This window comes from Scyliorhinus torazame, chromosome 21 (genome assembly GCF_047496885.1).
Source record: "Scyliorhinus torazame isolate Kashiwa2021f chromosome 21, sScyTor2.1, whole genome shotgun sequence".
In the NCBI taxonomy this organism is placed as follows: domain Eukaryota; kingdom Metazoa; phylum Chordata; class Chondrichthyes; order Carcharhiniformes; family Scyliorhinidae; genus Scyliorhinus; species Scyliorhinus torazame.
This window is the reverse complement of record NC_092727.1, coordinates 117,962,376-117,984,822: the sequence shown is the minus strand read 5'-3', so window position 1 is coordinate 117,984,822 and position 22,447 is coordinate 117,962,376.

The window sequence follows — 22,447 nt, the reverse complement described above, 5'->3', positions numbered from 1 at the left end:
GACTCCAAACAGATTCCTTAAAACCTGAGGCATTGTCGTATTTCAGACTTTGTTGCAAGCCACGTACGTCCCTTCTTCAAGAATCTAAGACAGGAGATAAAACGGAACATAAAGTGATTTTCCGGAGTAGTGACATACCATTCACTGGCTCTCATTTGAGTTCTGAAATATTTGATGCAATACTGTGATTGTCTACAGCTTAATTCTGACATAACTGACTCTCGGAACATTGCCTTGCCGTGCTCTATCAGCTACTTAATGCCGATTAGAACCAAAGATTTTCTAGAAGCATTGATCGTGCTGAGAGGACGACAGAAAGTGCCCGGGGGCTCCTGGTTGCATCGCGAATTCTGGATTTCTGACTCATATATTGGGCATTAAGAGACCAGACAAATTCTGAGCCGTAAAACAGAACAAAACAAACAATTGGTTTCTCCCTTGTCTGTTTGGAAGGTTACTATGGATATACCATTCCAGTGTTCCTGTGGCTGCTCTCCCACCTTCTGTCCTCCGTAAAATTCAGGCCATCCAAGGTTCCGCTGCACATTTCTTAACTCGAACCATGTCGCATTCTCCCTCGACCCCTGTGCTTGCTGAACGCCATTGTCCCCCGCCAGCGCTCAGCCCTGCAATGTTTTGAAATAATTTCCTCGTCTACCTGCTGCCTGATTAAGGCTGTTGAGATTCTGCCGCCTGATTAAGCCAGCAGCTCTTTTTTTTCGTGGGGGGGGGGGGGGCAGGCTGCCTTACTTATGAGGACAGTAGCCCCGGTGGTAGCCACTTCACCGGCCTCTGGCGGATGAATGCTGCCCCTAGGTCCTGTCGAAGTGGGATTGCTGCCCCCCTCCCCTCTTGCGCCCCTGGCTTCCAGCCCAGGCATCTGGCCATCCATGTTCTCTGCAGACTTCAGAGGTCACTGCTTTATCCTCCTCAGAACGACGGCACGGATGCTTGCCTGCAGATTTCAGGCTGCAGGCAATTTGCAAGGTTCTGAGACATTCTTTAAATTTGAAAAAAGCTACTCTCACGATTTGAAAATAGATTTGTTGATCCAACAAATTTTGGCAGTGGCTTGGAGAGCTACCTCAAATATTATCCTGACATCGCTTTCATTCAACATAATAGTGGCAGGTATCAACAGCAAAGTCAGCAATGAGGAAATATTTTTAGCGTGCAACGAGAACAACTTTTCTATAAATGGTTCAATGCACAGAATGTAGACGTCTGGTATAACAATCTGGAAAGGAGTTTGGCTGATGCCCTTCAGGGGGTTGGTTTTACTTTCGTTTTGAGTTTTAACTCGTATTACCTGCAATAACCCGTATTACCCTCCCCTAACCATTTAGACCCTGTTTTTTAAATGGAAAAAGTGCTTTTATCCAAAATTTCACCTTCAAGTGAAGAATGGCAGGAACATCAATCAAAGGTAAAACCTCCCCCTCCTCTTTCTAATTTCTACTATTTTTTTTAAACAGTTACCAACTAACTGCCCAAATAGATTAATGTTTTCTTAATTTCTTTTGAGAAACTGGGAGCCAGGTTTTTCCTTACTGTGTAACGGTAAAGAAAGTTGTTTTTGATAATTTGCCATTGATCTACAAGCACAAATTAATAAATAATTTTCTTTTATAATTTTGCGTGCGAAAAAAAAATAATTCTGTCTTGGTACAGTCCAAAAACGTCACGGGTTTCAACCATAAGACGCGGGAGCAGAAGCCGACATATGGGCAGCACGGTAGCATAGTGGTTAGCACAATTGCTTCACAGCTCCAAGGTCCCAGGTTCAATTCCCGGCTTGGGTCACTGTCTGTGTGGAGTCTGCACGTTCTCCCCGTGTGTGTGCGTGGGTTTCCTCCGGGTGCTCCGGTTTCCTCCCACAGTCCAAAGATGTGCAGGTTAGGTGGATTGGCCTTGCTAAATTGCCCTTAGTGTCCAAAATTGCCCTTAATGTTGGGTGGGGTAACTGGGTTATGGGGATAGGGTGGAGGTGTGTGCTTGGGTAGGGCGCTCTTTCCAAGAGCCGGTGCAGACTCAATGGGCCAAATGGCCTCCTTCTGCACTGTAAATTCTATGATAATTCAATGACCTATCGATTCTGTTCCGCCATTTAATGAGATTATGGCTAACTTAATGTGATAACCCTCCGCTCCATTTTCCACCTTATCCCCATAACCCCTGATTCCCTTAATAAGACCATAAGACTATGACATTTAATAGGGTGGTCAGAGATATAAAATTAAATTCAGGAAGGACTAAAACACATCAGGGGCAATTCCCCGGGGCTGCTAGTCCCAGGTGGGATAATCGATTGCTCATTGAACCGGACATGAGGGCCGAATCAGGATTCTTGCCGAGTGTCAAACCCATTGCGAGTCTCCCGGCCTGCTCCCCCTGGCGAGGTCACGTTCCCACCAGAGAGGGCGAGAACCTGATCCAAACTAATTACCATTAACTTGAATGTAATTAGCCAGTTGGAAGCAGAATGCTCCAGCCTTCTGGGATGCTCCCACTTCCCCAGCTGGAAGTCACCCGGGGGCAGATCACTACTGGTTCCTAAAAGCAGGACAAGGTGCCATGGACACCGAGGAGGAGGAAGGGGGGGTGAGTATCCTGTCAACGATTATCTCAAGGATGCCAAGTAAGGTCCTTCAGGGGAGAAGGGGGATGGGGGGTGGTTTCGAGCTGGGCTGATTGGACTCAGGTCGAGGGTGTTTCCCCAGGAATGGTATCGTGTGGCAGGTCAATCTCTGTAGCTTTGAAAATCATTAAACTCTCTTCCAGAATGTCAAGTTGTAGTTAAAAGTCTTCCCTCTGATGTGATGGAACCCTTTGATGTCTCTCCCAGCATGTCAAGTTAAAAGATCTGTCAGATGAAGGTGAAAGTCTGATGTGTTGGAAATCTTTGAAGTACATTTTTCACAGTCAATTTCATTCACTTTTAATTTTTTCAAGCCGCTGTGTATGCTGAGAAGCCTAAAAGCTTTGAGCTGCATTGTTTACATTCAATTTCATGGTCATTACCTTTTACAGGCCTCTTGATTGACAGTTCCAGGCTATTTCACAGGAGGGATTATCTTTATTTTTATAGTTGTCCACGGTCCATTAGCTCTAAAGTGCTTCCTCTTTTGAGCTTATATTTTTCTAACCGCATTTTTGAAAGAGGCTGAAAGTCTTTTTTTAAAAAAATGGTTAGAAATGCATTCGGGAAAATTCTGGGCGGTATTCTCCCCCCTCCCGCCGGGTGGGAGAATCGGCGGAGTGCCGCGCGAATCGCGTCACGCCGCCCCGGCCCCCGCACGCGATTCTCCCACCCCCCCGAAACCAGCGCTGTGCGAATCGCGCCAAGCTGCCCCGACCCCCGCACGCGATTCTCCCACCCCCCCGAAACCAGCGCTGGGCCGCTCGGACAATCGCCGCAAACGACGAGCGGCGATTCTCCGGCCCAGATGAGCCGAGCGGCCATGTGTAAACGTCCTTGTCCTGCCGGCGCCGTCCACACCTGGTCACTGCCGGCAGGTACTCGTCGCGAAGGCTTGGGGGGCGGCCTGTGGGGGCGTGAGGGGGGCTCCATTCCCGGGGGGGCCTCCGGAGTGGCCTGGTACGCGATCGGGACCAACCGATCGACGGGCCGGCCTCTCTGTCGGCGGGCCTCCTTTCTTCCGCCGGCCAGCCTGGATCCATCCGCCATGTTTGTGCGGGGCGGCCTGGAGGAGGACGGCCACCGCGCATGCGCTAGTTGGCGCCGGCCCAACTGCGTGTGCGCGGGACCCAAGGTGCCGCGTCTTTTACGCGGCGCTGGGTCTCTGACGCTGCGCCGACGCCCTGCCGCCATAAATCGCGCGACGCCCCTGCTAGCCCCACGGAGGGGGGAGAATAGGGATCTGAGAACGGGCGCCGACGCCGGAATAAAACACTCCGGTTTTTACTCCAGCGTCGGCACTTAGACTCCCGATGGGAGAATCCCGCCCCCTGTCTTTCAGGATAGGAAAGTTTAACATTTGTCTAAAACTGTGGTAACTTGAGCACAAAAAGCGAATGCGTTATAAGCTAATCTCCTTTAATATATAAAAATAACAAAGTTTAAAATACAATATGGACTCAAAAACAGGAGCAGCTTGTTAAACATCAAACTAACAGTAATAGAATAGAATTAGAACTAACGGCAGTTAAAAATGAATATACACAGGGAACAACACCAATTAATAACATTATAGCACTTACTGATAACATCAGCAATGGATTAAAATAAGAAGATGCATAATAATAACACCCTACAATAAAAATCAATATGCAGGTTTTTACCATCACTATACAAAGTTACACTTGACAACAAGGTGCAAATTGGAGACAGTAATTCAATCTAAGGTTTCAGCGGACAAACATTTACCAGTCCCGACGAAAGGATCCAACTTTTGATCAAACTCCTATTTGTACAATTTACATATATTTGAGCTTACTGATGCAGAAGGAACATCCAGTTTAATAATATTAAAAGGTCAGTGAACATATTACAACACCTGCCAAGGTTTGTACCTGGAACAACAATTTGGAACCTGCAGCTTGTTGATGGAACATCTGTGGAAACAAAAGTGTCTTCTTCTCCCCCACATATTACTGTGGCTCCAAGGGCCGGTCAGAGGCTGAGAATCCTGCAGCGAGTAACTCACTTCTTGACTCCCCAAAACCTGTCCGCCATGTCCAAGGATAAAAGCCCCGGGGACTCGAGAAGGTGAATTCAAAAGGCAATTTATTTTAAGCCAGAAGAAAAGACTGCAATGTGGCGTGCAGCACAAAGGTCACAGCCAAGACTACCAATCGTGCCGATCCCAATCCGGGCCGGCTTTTAAGAGGTAATTATATGAGCCCCAGTTGATGGGCCTTCGCTTGCGTTCCATGAGCCCCTTGGGAAGATAAATTGGGCCTTCTTCATGTGTCTCGTGAGGGTTATTACATCCCTGCCCCTTGAAGTCCGAAGATCCTTCTGTCTTTGGATGCGGAGGGGGCCTCCTTCGTCACTTTGCCTGTGGTTGTGCTTCCGACAGCTGTGGGGCTGGGTCAGGGGTATGCAACGGGTCGGGGAGCTTTGCTTTGATGCTGAACATCAAAGGGATCCTGTCGGAGATCCGTCTCTGACGACACCGTCCTCCGAAAGTATTGAGGAATCTGTATCCATATCTGATGGAGACTCTTCCATCTCCTGCTGACCTGGGCCCTGGTGCTTGGAGAGTTGTGCTCCTATGGACTACTTCATCTGGTGGGGACACCTCTGGCACGGGCCCCCTGCCCTTGAGGTCGTCCATGAGTTTGCGTATGGTCCGTTCCCTGGTTTTGACCGTACAGGGGATTGGCCTCGTTTTCCCCTCTATGGTCCCCAGTTACCACCGAGGGTGTCCTCAAAGTTCCGGATGTATACTGCGCCCCCTGGTTGGAATCCTCTGCCCTGCCTCTGATGGTCATGATACCTCTTTTGGACGTCTTGTTTCTTTTCCACCTTCCCGCCAAGGTTGGGAAATGTCAAACGTAGACGGATCGGAAGACGGTGACCCATCAGTATCTTCGCTGGCGCTACCCTGGTCGTAACATGCGGCATGGTTCGATAATTAAATATAAAACCTGCTGGTTTTCTTTCAAATGACCCCATATCATGTTTTATCATGCCCCGCTTAAACGTTTGCACTGCCCGCTCAGCCAGACTGGTTGAAGAAGGGTGTTGTGGGGCGGTTTGAATGTGCTTCATCCCTTTCGTTTGCACAAACTTCTGAAATTCCTCACTTGTGAAAGGGGTATCGCCTTCAGTGACTAGAACCATTGGATTGCCGTGAGTGCTGAATTATTGGCGTATGGTCATCTATGGTGACCTCGCAAAGTTATGGAAGGCATCCAGTGTACATCCATCCACTTTGAGTTAACATTGATCAGTAGCAGAAACATTGACCCCAGTGAAGTCAGCATGAAAATGCATCCAAGGGCGCCCCAGCCACTCCCACAGCTGGAGCAAGGTGTGTGGAAGGAGCAACTGCAAGCCGCACACACACATCCTTTCTATACCGCCAGCGAGCCCTGTCCATCACATGTAGCCCCTGGCAAACATTTTCATTTTGGAAACCCCCGGATGTCCACTGTGCAAGTCCTGCGGAATGGTTTTCCGGCCTTGCTTCGGGATGACCACCTGGGTTCCCCACAGGAGAATGCCGTCCTTTACACTGAGGAAGTTTCCCTTGCAGCCCTCATGTAGGGACAGTTTGGCCAATGTGGGGTGCTTTTGGGTCTACGTACAGGTTTGTCAGGCCGTTACAGGTAACGTGTCCATGAAATCTAGTGCCAACACAACTTTGTCCGCTACTTCGTGGGAAGGAGGGGCGTACAGGCAGTGGGACTTGGCTGAGGGCATCCACACATGCAATCTGTGAGCCTGGATGGTACTCAAAAGTATATTCATATGCTGCCAACAGCAATGTCCATCGCTGGACCCTGGCTGCTATTGGCGGAATCATTTTATCTTATTTGAAAAGGGCGAGTAAGGGCTTGTGGTCCATGATTATCAAGAAATTATGTCCTTGGGTGTATTGGTGAAACTTTGTGACTGCAAAGACCACGGCCAGTCCTTGCTTTTCAATTTGAGTGTAACGTTGCTCTGCGTCAGCCAAAGTTCATGATGCGTAGGCAATTGGCCGCTCTGATGTTGTCTGAGGAGGCATCACATGTGAGGATCAGTGGTTTTGACGGGTCATATTGCATCAGTAGCGTGGACAATAATAGCTGCTGCTTTACTCTGGCAAATGCTTCTTCCTCTGGCGCCTCCCATGCCCATTTTTGGTGCTTCATTAGGAGCATGTGCAGGGACGACAGTATGGTTGCCAGATTCTGAATACGTTTCCGTAATAATTGACGAGCCCTAGGAATGACCTTAGTTCTGTCGTGTTCTCGGGTGTTGTGACCCGCTTGATGGACAGAACTTTCTCCTCTACCAGGTGTAACCAATCCTTCTCAGCCCGATATCCCAAGTATATAACTTATTTTGCCTAAAAGATGCACTTGCCTCTCTTCAGGCAGTCACCTACGTCTGAGAATCGATGCGGGCTTCTTCTAGACTTTCCAGGTGTTCTTTCTCAGTGGCTCCTGTAAATGAGTACATCATCCAGGTAGACAGCCACCCTGAGGGCTCTTGAAGAATGCCTTCCATTACCCGCTGGAGAATTGCATATGCTGACGACATCTCAAATGGGAGCCAGGTGTACTCGTACAATCCCCTGTGGGTGTTGATGGTGACGTATTTCCTGGACTCCGCATCCACTTCCAGCTGGAGGTCCGCGTGGCTCATGTCTAGCTTTGTGAAATGATGGTCCCCAGCCATCTCCACGTGTAGCACAGGGTACCTCTCCAAGCACGAGGCCTTGTTGACTGTTATTTTATAGTTGCCACATAAGTGGATGGACATGTCCGGTTTCAGCACCGGGCCACTGCTACTGCCCACTCTGTGAATTGGACTGGGTGTATAATCCCCAGGTTATCCAGCCAGCTCAGCTCATCGTCCACCCAGAGCATATGGGACAGGACGGGCCCTAAAATAGTTGAGTTGGCTATCCGGGTAGCCATGGCCATCATTATCTTCCCTAGGCCTTCCTGGAAGATTTCCAAGTATTTTCCCAGAACCTCATCCAATCTGCCTATACCCATTCTGGAGGTTAGTTGCCAATCCAGGTGCTGTCTCTAAAACCAGTCGCCGCCCTGTCTGTCCGGACCCTTGCACCACTACTAGTGGTAGCCAGACTGACTGTGGTCCATGGGTAACCGGGATCACCATAGCCCCAATAATTGTCAATGGCTCCCCAGAATTCATTGCCAGCTGGCCCTTAGTGTCTTTAGACCCAGATGTTGGATCCCCAAATGGAGTTTCTGGAACATATGTTGTCCGATGACCAAGACAGCCGCCCCCAGTAGTGACAATTCACTTGGAAGGTTATGTTAATTGGAGCTACTTTAGGTGCCATAATGCATTTTAATTGCATGCAGTTGTTCTCACAGGGTCGGGCAATATCTAGAGCCCTGGCATGGGGTGTGTGTGTTACCCGACCAAGGTGACAGTTTTGCTGTCGATTTTGGTAACCTCGACCGCCACGGTTCCTGCGATCGCAAGCGCAGTGCTGTTGTGAGTCATCGTCCTTGTCCTCACGGGAGGTATCTCGTTGGGCTGCGGTGGTTCTTGGCCAGCGGGTCTAACCACAACGTTGCTCAGGTGGCGACTGGGTCCCGTAGGCCGTGCTTTTAGGGGGTGTCACTCGTCAGAATGGGGTGGGGGGGCAATGCTGTGTATATCATAGCCCATGGAGCTGGAGCTCATGTACCTCCATTTCCACAATTTCACGGGAAACTTACAGTGTTATGGCTCTTTTTAGATCCCAGGCCGGTTCTGCCAAAATTTCCGTTGGGCTGCCATGTTATTAATGCCACACACTAGACAATCTCTCAACACCTCAGGAAGGGATGGGGCGTAGTCACAATGCTCAGCCAGCTTGCAAAGTCAAGTCAAGAATTTTGTGACTGATTCCTCCGGGGTTTGCCCGGCTGTGTTTAACCGGTAACTCTGTATGATCACTGATGGCATCAAGGAGACCTAGCTAAACTGGAGTCAATGGGAATCAGGGGGAAACTCTCCGTTGGCTGGAGTCATACCTGGCACAAAGGAAGTGGTTGGAGGTCAATCATCTCAATTCGAGGATATCACTGCAGGAGTTTCTCAGGGTAATGTCCTTGGCCCAACCACCTTCAGATGCTTCATCAATGACCTCCTTCCATCATAAGGTCAGAAATGGGGATGTTTGCGGATGACTGCACAATGTTCTGCACCATTCGTGACTCGTCAGATAATGAAGCAGTCCGTGTCCAAATGCAACAAGACCTGGACAATATCCAGGCTTGGGCTGACAAGTGACAAGTTACATTTGTGCCACACAAGTGCTAGGCAATGACCATCTCCTACAAAAGAGGATCTAACCATTGCCCCTTGACATTCAATGGCATTACCATCGCTGAATCCCCCACAATCAACCATTACCATTGATCAGAAACTGAACTGGACCAGCCACATTAATACTATGGCTACCAGGGCAGGTCAAAGACTAGGAATGCTATGGCGAGTAACTCACCTCCTGACACCCCAAAGCCTGTCCATCATCAACAAGACACAAATCAGGAGTGTTCAAGAAGGCAACTCACCACCACCTTCTGAAGGGCAACTAGGGATGGCCTAACCAGCGACGCCCACAGCCTGAGGGTGGCATGGTAGCACAATGGTTAGCACTGTTGCTTCACAGCGCCAGGGCCCCAGGCTCGATTCTCGGCTTGGGTCACTGTCTGTGGAGAGTCTGCATGTTTTACCTGTGTCTGCGTGGGTTTCCTCCGGGTGCTCTGGTTTCCTCCCACAAGTCCCGAAAGACATGCTGTTAGGTGAATTGGACATTCTGAATTCTCCCTCTGTGTACCCGAACAGGCGCCGGAGTGTGGCGACTCGGGGCTTTTCACAGTAACTTCATTGCAGTGTTAATGTAAGCCTCCTTGTTACAATAAAAGATTATTATTATGAAAACATTTTTTTTTAAATGATGGTTTAGGGTGGTAACAGGGTGGGTTTACCAAAGGTCTTTGAATTGGGGGCTGCCAGGTAGGTATGGTTTTTAATCACACTGAAAGTTGGGGCTCTGCAGTTGGTCAAGAGTATTACCTTGTGCAGGTCGTCTTCTACAATAACATTCACCTGGAAGCAATACCACATCCGTTTGGTATATTGGGTCCAATCTTCTACACCTGTGTCAAAGGTCTTTCGCCTTTCAAAAAGCGGCGTTTTCAAAGTCTTGTCGACCTTGCTCTCATGCTAAGGGATTCAAGTGCGGTCTGGAAGTCCAGCATCACAGCCATAGTTTTTCCTCATCGCCAGTATAAAAACTCAGGAGTCCCGTTTACTTTCAGCCAAAAGAAAAGCATACAGCACAAAGGTCCCAATTGGGACTGCCAATCATGCCGGTCCAAATCCGGGCCGGCTTTTTAGAGGTGATTCCAAGAACCCCAGCTGATGGGCCTCCGGCCATTAACGGGGGAGCTTGTATTTCATGAGCCCCACGGGGAGATCAATTGGGTCACCCCCATGGGTCTCATGAAAGTTATTATAACAAGGCACAAGTCGGGAGTGTGATGGAACACTCTCCACTTACTTGGGTGAATGCAGCTGCAAGCCACTCACTATCCTGACCTGGAAATGTATTGTTGTTTATAATATCCTTATGTGTCCCGAGAGGGCCAAGACCTGTTCTGCTGAACAAAGACCCGAACACAGTAATTATACAACGTTCAAAAATCAATAGCCCACCCCAGTTGAACGCGATCCAATCCCTGAAGCTGCTTCTTTTAAACTTATCCAATAGAATTGCAAGCAGTGTTTAAACTTCACCCAATAGAATCGCGAGCAGCGCATGATTGAGCATCATCCTGACAGCTGTGTACAATCCCAGCAGCCTGTGCTGACTGTTTGTGAGAAACAGAACAACAGAACCAGCACCCTGAATTGTTTCACAAAGACAAGGGGAGAGATTCTCTGACCCCCCGCTGGGTCGGAGAATCGCCGGGGGCTGGCGTGAATCCCGCCCCCGCCGGTTGCCGAAGTCTCCGGCACCAGAGATTCGGCGGAGGCGGGAATCGCGCCGCGCTGGTTGGCGGGCCCCCCCGCTCGATTCTACGGCCCGGATGGGCCGAAGTCCCGCCGCTAAAATGCCTGTCCCGCCGGCGTAAATTAAACCACCTACCTTACCGGCAGGACAAGGCGGCGCAGGCGGGCTCCGGGGTCCTGGGGGGGGGCGTGGGGCGATCTGGCCCCGGGGGGTGCCCCCACGGTGGCTTAGCCCGCGATCGGGGCCCACCGATCCGCGGGCGGGCCTGTGCCGTGGGGGCACTCTTTCCCTTCCGCCTCCGCCACGGTCTCCACCATGGCGGAGGCAGAAGAGACTCCCTCCACTGCGCATGCGTGGGAATGCTGTCAGCGGCCGCTGACGCTCCCGCGCATGCGCCGCCCGGAGATGTCATTTCCGCGCCAGCTGGCGGGGCACCAAAGGCCTTTTCCGCCAGCTGGCGGGGCGGAAATTCGTCCGGCGCCGACCTAGCCCCTCAATGTTGGGACTCGGCCCCCAAAGATGCGGAGCATTCCGCGCCTTTGGGGCGGCGCGATGCCCGTCTGATTTGCGCCGTTTTGGGCGCCAGTCGGCGGACATCGCGCGACGTTTCCGGAGAATTTCGCCCTAGATGTCAGAAGTAATGTCCTTTTGGTCAAGTTAGCTATCCTAAATCCCATTTGATTACTTATTACTGCTCCGTCCTAAAAATACATGTTTAATGGTTAATAATGATTACTCAGTCCTATAATTCATCTCAATCCTTAATAAAATAACTTATGTAAAACTACTCGAGTGGCATGCTAACGATTCAGTTTTAAGAGGTATCATCGCTGAACCCCCCCCCCCCTTTCACTAATGATCTTTCAATCAGAAATTCAATGTAATTATCTTCCTGGCACAAATGGAATCGAAGGTAACCCATCATTGTCTCACAACAACATTGGCATATCTCCCATCAACCTGTTTTGCTAGCATACTGGGAGATCACATTACCTTGTTAAAGTTTACTACCTATTCACAATTCATCATTACTGCTGGCCCAGTTCCATTAGACAACTAGCTAAGGCTGAATTATAATCCAGGGCTCATTCTCAAAATCAGAAGTCTACCTTCCCAACTGCACGTTGAGCATGAAAACTATTAGTGAGATTAGCCTTCTGCAGATCTACTTAAGCTGGATTTTAAATGAGCAAAGGAACAAGTTATCCTTCTTAGGTTTCATCAGAAAAGGTTAGATGTTATCAGAATTAGATGCAATTACATACACACACAAAAGCTTTTAGAGTCAGTTTTTTTCAGAGCTTGTTAAGAAACCTCATTGATTTACAAATGGAGATATTGAGGCCGCCTTGTGTAAAATGGACAGCATGGTGGCACAGTGGTTAGTATTGTTGTCTCATGGCGCCAGGGACCCGGGTTCGATTCCAGCCTCGGGTAACTGTCTGTGTGGAGTTTGCACATTCTCTCATGTCTGCCTGGGTTTCTTCTGGGTGCTCCGGATTCCTCCTGCAGTCCAAAGATGGGTAGGTTAGGTGGATTGGCCGTGCTAAATTGCCCCTTAGTATCCAAAGATGTGCAGGTTAGGTCCTGGGGTTACGGGGATAGGGCGGGGTGGGCGGAGGAATGGACCTAGGTAGGGTGCTCTTTCGGAGGGCCAGTGCAGACTCGATGGGCCGAATGGCCTCCTTCTGCACTGTAGGGATTCTATGAATCTATGAACATTTGAAGTTTCATGAGCATGGTTGCTCAATAGGTACACACACATGAACACCTCAAATAACCATAACTGCATGGCATCAGTCCAGATGATGTATTTGCTGATGATCCAAAGTGTTTTTCTCCTTTCTCCTCAATGATCTAAGCTTGAGTCCAACCAACGCAGAGAGCAAGGAGAAGAGTCACGGGGTTGGGCTACCATGTGCACTGGAACATTACCCAGTACCTCTTGGAGCTGGGTTTTGAATGAGGGAGACATCTTCTCTCCCTCAAGTGGAATGTCAGGGTACAATCTCAAATCAATCTGCCACAAGACGAATAGCGCATTATGCAAAATGCTGTTGAATTTGCTATCAGTGGGTAGTTATTTAGTAATTCCATCCACAAGCTCTAGGACGTAAAATACGATCATAAGTGACCCTTAAAGGGCCTCCTGTGACCAGTCTAAGCACCTATTTTGTTCCTTTTCACTTTTCTTAACTGGACTGAAAGTTCACCGTAGCGATGTTTAATGATAGTCTTGGCTGTGAATAACAAATGCTAAGATTAAGTGGTCTTTGAGCAGGCGTTAAATACCTGAAAGTTGCATGAAAGTTGCACGGTAAATTCTATGAACATTTCTACAAACATATGAAGAGAATAAGAGTGGTGAGGGAGAATGTGGGTGCATTAAAGACAAATGAATGTAAATAAAAGGTGAGTCTATAAAATAGGCATTAAGTGGCAAACCTGTTAAATTAATATGTTGCATCTATTTTCAATGCAAAGGAAAAGGACAAAACATCAGCATTCCATTAAAATTTTTTTTTAGAATATCCAATTATTTTTTTCCAATTAAGGAGTAATTTAGTGTGGCCAATCCACCTAACCTGCACACCTTTGGGTTGTAGGGATGAGACCAACGTAAACATGGGGAGAATATGCAAACTCCACACGGATAGTGACCGGGGCTGGTTCTCAGCACCATGAGGCAGAAGTGCTAACCACTGTGCCGCCCCAAAATATCAGCATTTCAAGGGAATTTAAAAATAAGGTGAAGGTGGGTAACTAGTTGATTGAATATAAGTAAATTTTAAAGCCAAGGAAATAATAATAAAAATTGAGGGAGACTAACCTCCAAGGCATGATGGTTTCCAATCTGCGATATTGAAGGAAACAAATGAAGAAATTACAAGTATATAAATAATCTTTATAATAATCTTTATTAGTGTCACAAGTAGGCTTACATTAACACTGCAGTGAAGTTACTGTGAAAAGCCCCTAGTCGCCACATTCCGGCGCCTGTTCGGGTACACGGAGGGAGAATTCAGAATGTCCAAATTACCTAACAAGCACGTCTTTCGGGACTTGTGGGAGGAAACCGGAGCACCCGGGGAAAGCCCACGCAGACACGGGGAGAACATCCTCCTAGCCTTGGCCCCAAACTCCACCCTCTTTCCACTGCTGACATACACCCAAACTCCTGCCTAGTCAGGGACACCCGCATTTTATTGTTCCTGGGCTCATATACATTCAACCTCCATAGATCCACACTTAATTTCTTTGATTTTTGACAGAATGTATAAATTGAAGATGTAAACTTGCAATAGTCAAAAGATGGGAATGAGACCAAATGAGGACAACTAGGGCAGGATTCTCCCCAGGGGGAGGTGTGAATCCCGCCCTGCCGCCCCGACTGCCCTATTCTCCGGCGCCATTTTTGGGGGCCAGCGGGATTCCCACCACGCCGGTCGGGGGCCGTTGACAACAGTCCCCCCGGCAATTCTCCGGGCCCCGATGGGTGAGTGGCCGTCCAGTTTTGGCAAGTCCTGGCAGGTAAGTGTGCGGGGCAGTCCTGGGGGGGGGGCGCGCGGGGGGAATCCGACCCCGGGGGGGGGGGGGGGGTGGGGTGGGGGGGGGGTGCCCTATGGTGACCTGGCCCGTGATTGGGACCTACTGATCCTGCGGGCAGGCTGTTTCTGTAGGGGTCTTCTTTCCACCGTGCCGGGCACAGGTAGGGCTGCGCTATATTGTCTGGGTGCCGGCACGGAGAAGAGAACCCCCGCGCATGCACGGAAATATGCTAGCCGGCCTGCGCATGTGCAGAATTACGCCGGCCGGTCCACGCATGCGCGAGATCACGCCAGCCGTTCCGCGCACGCGCGAACCCGCGCCGGCCCTTTGGCTCCGGCTGGGGAAACCACTCCGGCGTCAAACTAGCCCCCCAAAATTTGGAGAATTCCTCACTTTTGGGGGCAGTTGACGTCGGAGTGGTTGGCGCCGGTTTTCCCGCCGGCGTGGGGACTTAGTCCCCAGAAGGGAGAAACCCGTCCCTGGTTTTTGAGCATGTGAAACATTAACAACCTCTCAATTGTGTTGAATATATGTTGAGATCGTCAATATGACAATGCTAATTTAGCATAAACATTTCAAAAGATTTTCATTTATCAACTGAAACCCTGAGAGAAATTTGTTCATCAAAGTTTATTCTGTAAACAGAAGCTCTTTTACAGCTATTCCATAATCAAACACGCGCTGAAATAATACTATAGAAATAAAAAGAATATGTGTAGAATGTATAAATCAATTCATTCATCTGTACTGTGCCAGAGGACTGTTTCTTGGTTCAGTCATTCACATACACCCATCTCTCTCTCTCTCTCCCCCCCTCTCCCTCTCTCTCTCTCTCTCTCTCCCTCTCTCTCTCTCTCGCACACACACACACATCTCTCTCTCTCTCCCTCTCACACACACACACATCTCTCTCTCTCTCTCCCCCCTCTCCCCCTCTCTCTCTCTCTCTCTCCCTCTCTCACACACACACACATCTCTCTCTCTCTCCCTCTCACACACACACATCTCTCTCTCTCTCTCTTTCCCTCTCTCTCTCACACACTCACAAAACCTCCCTCTCACAGTCTCTCTCACACACACATCTCTCTCACATACACACTCACCCCTCTCTCATACATACACTCATCCCCACACACAGACACACTCTCACACACAAACACACTCTCTCACACACACACTCATCCTCAAACACACATTCACATCCTCACACACACTTACCCATCCTCACACACAAACACACTCATCCCTCACACACACATGCACACTCATTCCACACTCGCACACACACATCCCTCACACACAGTAATTCCTCACACACCACACTCATCCCTCACACACACTCATTCCTCATACACATACACACACACACACCCCATACACCACACACACACACACACACACACATCCTCACACACAGTCTTATCTCTCTCTGAGGCCAGAACCCCCCCCCATTCTTCATGAGGTCTGACCCCACCCCCCACTCCTTTCCCAAGGCTTCAAACCGCCCCCCCCCATGCTTTTCCCGAGTCCAGACCCCAAGCCTGAATCAATCTCTCCTGTCCCTTTACTGAGGCTTCATGGACACCCTGGAGACCCTTCTTGAATCTCAGGGGTCTATGGACCCAGTTTAGTAACCCCTGTGTACCTATTAGTGCTGTCCAATTGCAGAAACACATCTAATAATAAATTTTATTTGTGGTTTTTGAAAGTGTAAACTGGTAGAGTACGGTCTGTACTCTACCTCCAACAATTGTGTGACAGGCAGAACTTCATTTTTGGCCCGACGGCAACATCCTAGTTAGTGGAACATACCTCTTGATTGGCCACTGCACGGCTGAGGTGTGAAACAGCTGATTTAACATGTTGTTCAAATGTTTTGAGACGTTTTACTTTTCCAAGGCAATATGAGGTAGACTAGACTCTTTACTGGGTCCAAAAGTGGCAACACGTGGCCCATTTGTGACTCTGTGCGATACACAGCCAATGTATCAAGGTGGCCATCGCCCCTTTTCGCCTGTCATGTAAATTGTTGTCATCGTTTGAAATTTGGCATTCTTGCATTTGTCCTGATGAGTGCACGGCGAAAAGCTTCGGCAACATTGCCTCTCTTTTCAGCAAGATTAAATCAATTAACTTTGAATAAACAAATACCTTTTAATAATGGGGAAAGAAAAGAAGATTCCTCCCATATTGACTGAATGGGTAGTTGGTGTGGTTCTGAGCCATACAGAGAGGAACGCTGCCTGGTCAACCCACAGCTGGGCTCACTTCATTGGTCTGAGTGAGGGCCAATTTGCCAATATGCCGGTTGCTGATGATTATCCAATCATTCAAAATGAAACGAAAGGTTCATACAAAAAAATGCACAGGGATTAAAGATGGACAGAAAATTTCAAAATTAAGATTGATAGACTTTTCTTAGGTATGGGTATTAAGCAGTATGGAACCGAGGTGGGTCGATGGAATTAAGACACAAATCAACCACAATCTAATTAAATAGCTGAATGGGAATGAAAGGCTGAATGTTTGCCTCTTTCTCTTCTCTGGACAAAAAAAAAGGAGAGCAGAATGTAAAGAATATTAAGCTACGTAATAATGCAAAAAGAGACTTCATTTCACCAAAGGATACTGGGCTGGTTCTTCTGTCCCGCGTGTTCCTTGGCTGTGCGCGGTTCGCTGGGGGCCTGATACCATCTTCCCGCCGCTTGTCAATGGGATTTCCCATTGTGACCAACGCATGCTGCCGCGAATCCCGCCGGCGGAGGTGCATTGCTGGCGGGAAAATGAACCGCAACGGACGGAGAATACCGGTCTCTGTGCTTCTAATAACCTGTCATTTGCACGAGCAAGGTGTTGTATATTTGCTCGCTTATGTCAAGAAAAGGGGAGGGCAATACGGGCCACAATTCTGCTGTTACAAAAATGTGACAACCAACTGGCCTGACCACATTTGTTTTCATCCTTGTATATCTAATTTTTCTCAACTTCTGACCATGCAGTTGTCATCAAATCATGGATAAGTGAGCATAATGATGTTTGCTTACAGGTTCCTTGATTAACACATTTTTATTCATTTACCGTACGGGGACATAAACTAAATGTTTTCCATTCCTTTCTTCGGTTAACCTCCAAGCTCCACAGGAGATGGGATTTGATTATAGACCAATAGATGACTCATGCTGTTGTCATGACAATCCGCTCACCACATCTCAAATTTTCTTTTGATATAAAAGAACGTATTGTTCCTGAGGGCAAATCTGAAAGGAAATCTCTCGAGCCATTTCAAAACGTTAATGGTAGATAATGCAACTAATTGATTGCACAATTGAAGAAGAAACTTCAGGGAGAAAACTTTTCCAAGTAAAGCCCTTCCCGCCCACCTTTCTCCTTGACTTTTCTTTTCACATTTTCAGTTTACATATTCAAGTGAGGCAGGCAGGTTATCAGTGTACACCTAGCATAATGTGACAATCCCAGAGTGTTCGGAAGCAATACTAGCAAAACAACGGCTATGACACACAAATATTAACAACAATCTGAAAAAGATCTTCAACCAACGAAATAAGCTTAAAAAAACAGGTGGACTCATTTATAGGGCAGCATGTCCACCATTGACTGAATTGAACAGAAAATGTAAAGGAACACTACTTTGGTCAAATTCTCTTTTGCATTTACTGAGACAATCAGAGAGGGGGTGTTTAGCTCCGAAGTTAACTCTATAATAAGGAACTAGAAAGCAGGTTTGGCTTCTTCTACTCCAAGTTTATTGTGTTCAGTAATCACTTCTCCGACAACACCACAGTGTCACTTGTATCCCCTTTATATATTGGCACAGTCCATTGAACTACTGTGGTAAACTACTGTTACACCTGTATTAGGTGATGTAAGGTAGGACATGTACTACAGGTTCACCGGTAGCCCCTGCCTGCTGGCTCCGCCCAGTAGGAGGAGTATAAATATGCGTGTCCTCTATTCAGCAGCCATTTCGCCAACTGCTGTGGGAGGCCACACATCTTATTGCAATAAAGCCATAGTTGTATCCAACCTGAGTCTTTGTACAATTGATTGTGCATCAATTTATTGCAGTAAGATGTGTGGCCTCCCACAGCAGCTGGCGACGTCAGTGCTGGCCTGATGTCGGATGACCCCGGGAGCATGCCAAAATCCTCTTCATCCTCTTGCGTGGGCAGGGGAAGGAGGGATGGTCCTGGTGGGGTTAATGTTGGGAGTGTCGGGGGAGGGGAGGGTGGCGCCGGGCGGGGGAAGTGTGTATGAGTGGAACCTGCTGGTGCCAGGTCCCTGAGGGAGACAGTATCTTGCCGGCCGTCGGGGTACGCCACATAGGCATACTGGGGGTTGGCATGGAGCAAGTGCACCCTATCCACCAACGGGTCTGCCTTGTGGAGTCAGACGTGCCAACGGAGCAGGACCGGTCCTGGAACCGCGAGCCAAGTCGGGAGCGACACCCCTGAAGTGGACTTCTTGGGGAAGGCAAAAAGACGTTCATGGGGTGTGTTATTCGTAGCGGTGCACAGTAGCGACCGGATGGAGTGTAGTGCATCAGGGAGGACCTCCTGCCAGCGAGAGGCTGGGAGGTTCCTGGACCGTAGGGCCAGTTGGACGGCCCTCCAAACCGTCCTGTTCTCCCTTTCTATCTGCCCGTTTCCCCGGGGGTTATAGCTAGTCGTCCTGCTGGAGGCGATACCCCTGCTGAGCAGGAACTGATGCAGCTCATCACTCATGAATGAGGATCCCCTGTCACTGTGGATGTAGGTGGGGAAGCCGAACAGAGCGAAGATTGTGTTGAGTGCTTTAATGACGGTGGCAGACGTCATATCGGGGCAGGGGATAGCGAAGGGGAACCTGGAATACTCATCGATCACGCTGAGAATATACGTGTTACGGTCAGTGGAGGGGAGGGGCCCTTTGAAGTCCACGCTGAGGCGTTCAAAGGGGCGGGAAGCTATCACCAGGCGCGCACGGTCCGGCCGGTGGAAGTGCAGCTTGCACTCCACACAGACCTGGCAGTCCCTGGTGACTGTCCTTACTTCCTCGACGGAGAAGGGCAGATTGCGAGCCTTGACAAGATGGTACAACCGTGTTACCCCCGGGTGACAAAGGCTGTCGTGTAGGGCCCGGAGTCGGTCTACTTGTGCGCTGGCACATGTACCTCGGGATAAGGCGTCTGGGGGCTCGTTGAGTTCGCCGGGGCGATACAAAATCTCGTAATTATAGGTGGAGAGCTCGATTCTCTACTGCAAGATTTTATCATTTTTGATCTTGCCCCGCTGTGTGTTGTTGAACTTGAAGGCTACCGACCGTTGGTCAGTGAGGAGAGTGAATCTCCTGCCGGCCAGGTAATGCCTCCAATGCCGCACAGCTTCAACGATAGCTTGGGCCTCTTTTTCGACGGACGAGTGCCGAATTTCTGAGGCATGAAGGGTGCGGGAAAAGAATGCCACGGATCTGCCTGCCTGGTTGAGGGTGGCGGAAAGTGCGACGTCTAATGCGTCACTTTCTACTTGGAAGGGCAGTGTCTCGTCTACTGCGTGCATCCCAGCCTTGGCTATATCAGCTCTGATACAGGCGAAGGTCTGTTGAGCCTCGGCCGTAAGGGGAAAGTGGGTGGACTGAATGAGTGGGCGGGCCTTGTCTGCCTAGTTTGGGACTCACTGGGCGTAGTAGGAGAAGAACCCCAGGCAGTGTTTGAGGGCCTGGGGACAGTGGGGGAGGGGGAGTTCCATGAGAGGGGCGCATGCAGTCGGGATCGGGCCCCAGAACTCCGTTCTGGACCACATAGCCGAGGATGGCTAGGCGGGTTGTGCTGAACACGCACCTCTCCTTGTTGTAGGTGAGGTTGAGGAGAGTGGCGGTGTGGAGGAATTTAGCAAGGTTGGCATCGTGGTCCTGCTGATCATGGCCGCAGATGGTGACATTGTCTAGGTACGGAAATGTGGCCCACAAACCGTACCGGTCGACCATTCGGTCCATCTCCCTTTGGAAAACCGAGACCCCATTAGTGACGCCGAAGGGAACCCTGAGAAAGTGATAGAGACGACCGTCTGCCTCGAAAGCAGTGTACGGACGGTCCGATTTACGAATGGGGAGCTGGTGGTAGGCGGACTTTAGGTCTACCGTTGAGAAGACCCGCTACTGCGCAATCTGATTGAACATATCAGATATGCGTGGGAGGGGGTACGCGTCGAGCTGCGTGTACCGATTGATGGTCTGGCTGTAATCCACGACCATTCTGTGCTTCTCCCCAGTTTTAAAATCTACCACTTCAGCTCTCCAGGGGCTGTTGCTGGCCTCGATGATGCCCTCCTGAAGCATCCGCTGGACCTCGGACCTGATGAAGGTCTTATCCTGGGTGCTGTACCGTCTGCTCCTATTGGCAATGGGTTTGCAATCCAAAGTTAGATTGGCAAAGAGGGAGGGTGGGTCGACCTTTAGTGTCGCGAGGCCGCACACAGTGAGGAGTTGTAGGGGCCCACCGAATTTGAGGGTGAGGCTCTGGAGATTTCACTGGAAGTCCAGGCCTAGTAGTAGTGCAGTGCAGAGATTAGGAAGGACGTAGAGGCGGAAGTCACTGAATTCTACGCCCTGGACCGTGAGAGTGACCGGGCAGAACCCCCGGATCGGGACGGAATGGGATCCGGAGGCCAGGGAGATTCTTTGATTGGCGGGGTGGACCGCGAGGGAGCAGCGCCTTACTGTATCCGGGTGGATGAAGCTTTCGGTGTTCCCGGAGTCCAGCAGGCAAGAGGCCACGTGGCCGTTGATTTTCACCGTAGTCGAAGCGGCGGCCAGGTTGTGTGGACGAGACTGGTCGAGCGTCAATGGGGCGAGCTGCAGTTGGTCGTCGCTGGCGTCCGAAGATGGAGAGCGTGGGGGGCTCAGGTTGTGGAATGTTGTCGGCGTCCATGTCCCATGGGGAAGACAAGATGGCGGCGTCTGAAGATCCTGCGGAAGACAAAATGGCGGCTCCCATGGGCCGCATGTTGCGGGGGCTGGACAAGATGGCGGCGGCCATGGGCCGCACGTGGACTGCGGGGGGGCAGATGGCGGCGCCCACTGAACGCACGTGGCCCCCTGGGAGGTCAAGATGGCGGAGCCCACTGGCTGCACGTGGTCCGGGGAGGTGAAGATGGCGGCGGCAATTATGTGTGTGTCCGGGGGAGAGGCGATAGCGGTGACTGCGCGGGCCTGGCACACCGTGGCGAAGTGGCCCTTTTTGCTGCAAGCCTTGCAAATGGCAGCGTTGGCAAGGGTGCTTCTGCTGGCCGCAGAAGTAACATCAGGGACCCCCGGGGTGCGCGGATTGGCGTGTGGCGCAGGCGTATTGGCTGGGTAAAGCCCGGCTGGGACGGCGGTTTGTGGGGTCCATGAGGGATAGAAGGGGTGGGCCGCGCGGCCAGAGGGGTAGGCCTGAGCATTACGTGAGGCGACCGCCATGGAGAGTGCTAGCTTCTTAGCTAGGTCGAGCGTGGCCCCTTCAAGTAGCCTTTGGTGAATGAGGTCCGACCCAATCTGTGTTACAAAAGCATCGCGCATAAGAAGGTTAGAATGTTCGGTGGCCGTAACGGCCTGACAGTCACAGTCCCGGTCGAGTGGGATTAGGGCCCGCCAGAAGTCTTCTATGGACTCACCAGGGAGTTGAGAGCGAGTGACGAGTACGTGCCTGGCGAAGAGTGTGTTCGCTTTCTGTGAGTAGTTCTCTTTGAGGAGCGCCATGGCATCCCCGTAGTTCGGGGCGTCCTGGATCAGCGGAAACACGCTGGAGCTCAACCGTGAGTACAGGATCTGTATCTTCTGAGCCTCCATCAGAGGGGTGGTCGCTGAGTTGATATAGGCCTCGAAGCAGGCTAGCCAGTGATTAAAGTCCTTTCTGGCGTCGCTAGACTGAGGATCCAGCTGCAGGGGATCTGGTTTGATTCGGAGGTCCATCTTCTAGAAAATCTTACTGCAATAAATTGATGCACGATCAATTGTACAAAGACTCAGGTTGGATACAACTGTGGCTTTATTGCAGTAAGATGTGTGGCCTCCCACAGCAGCTGGCGAAATGGCTGCTGAATAGAGGACACGCATCTTACTGCAATAAAGTAAGTTGTATCCAACCTGAGTCTTTGTACAATTGATCGTGCATCAACAACAAGTACAGTTTATGAAACAATTAAAACATCAATTCCAAGGTACGTACTGGGGAACAGTAACCGAGAAGGGGGGTGGAGTTG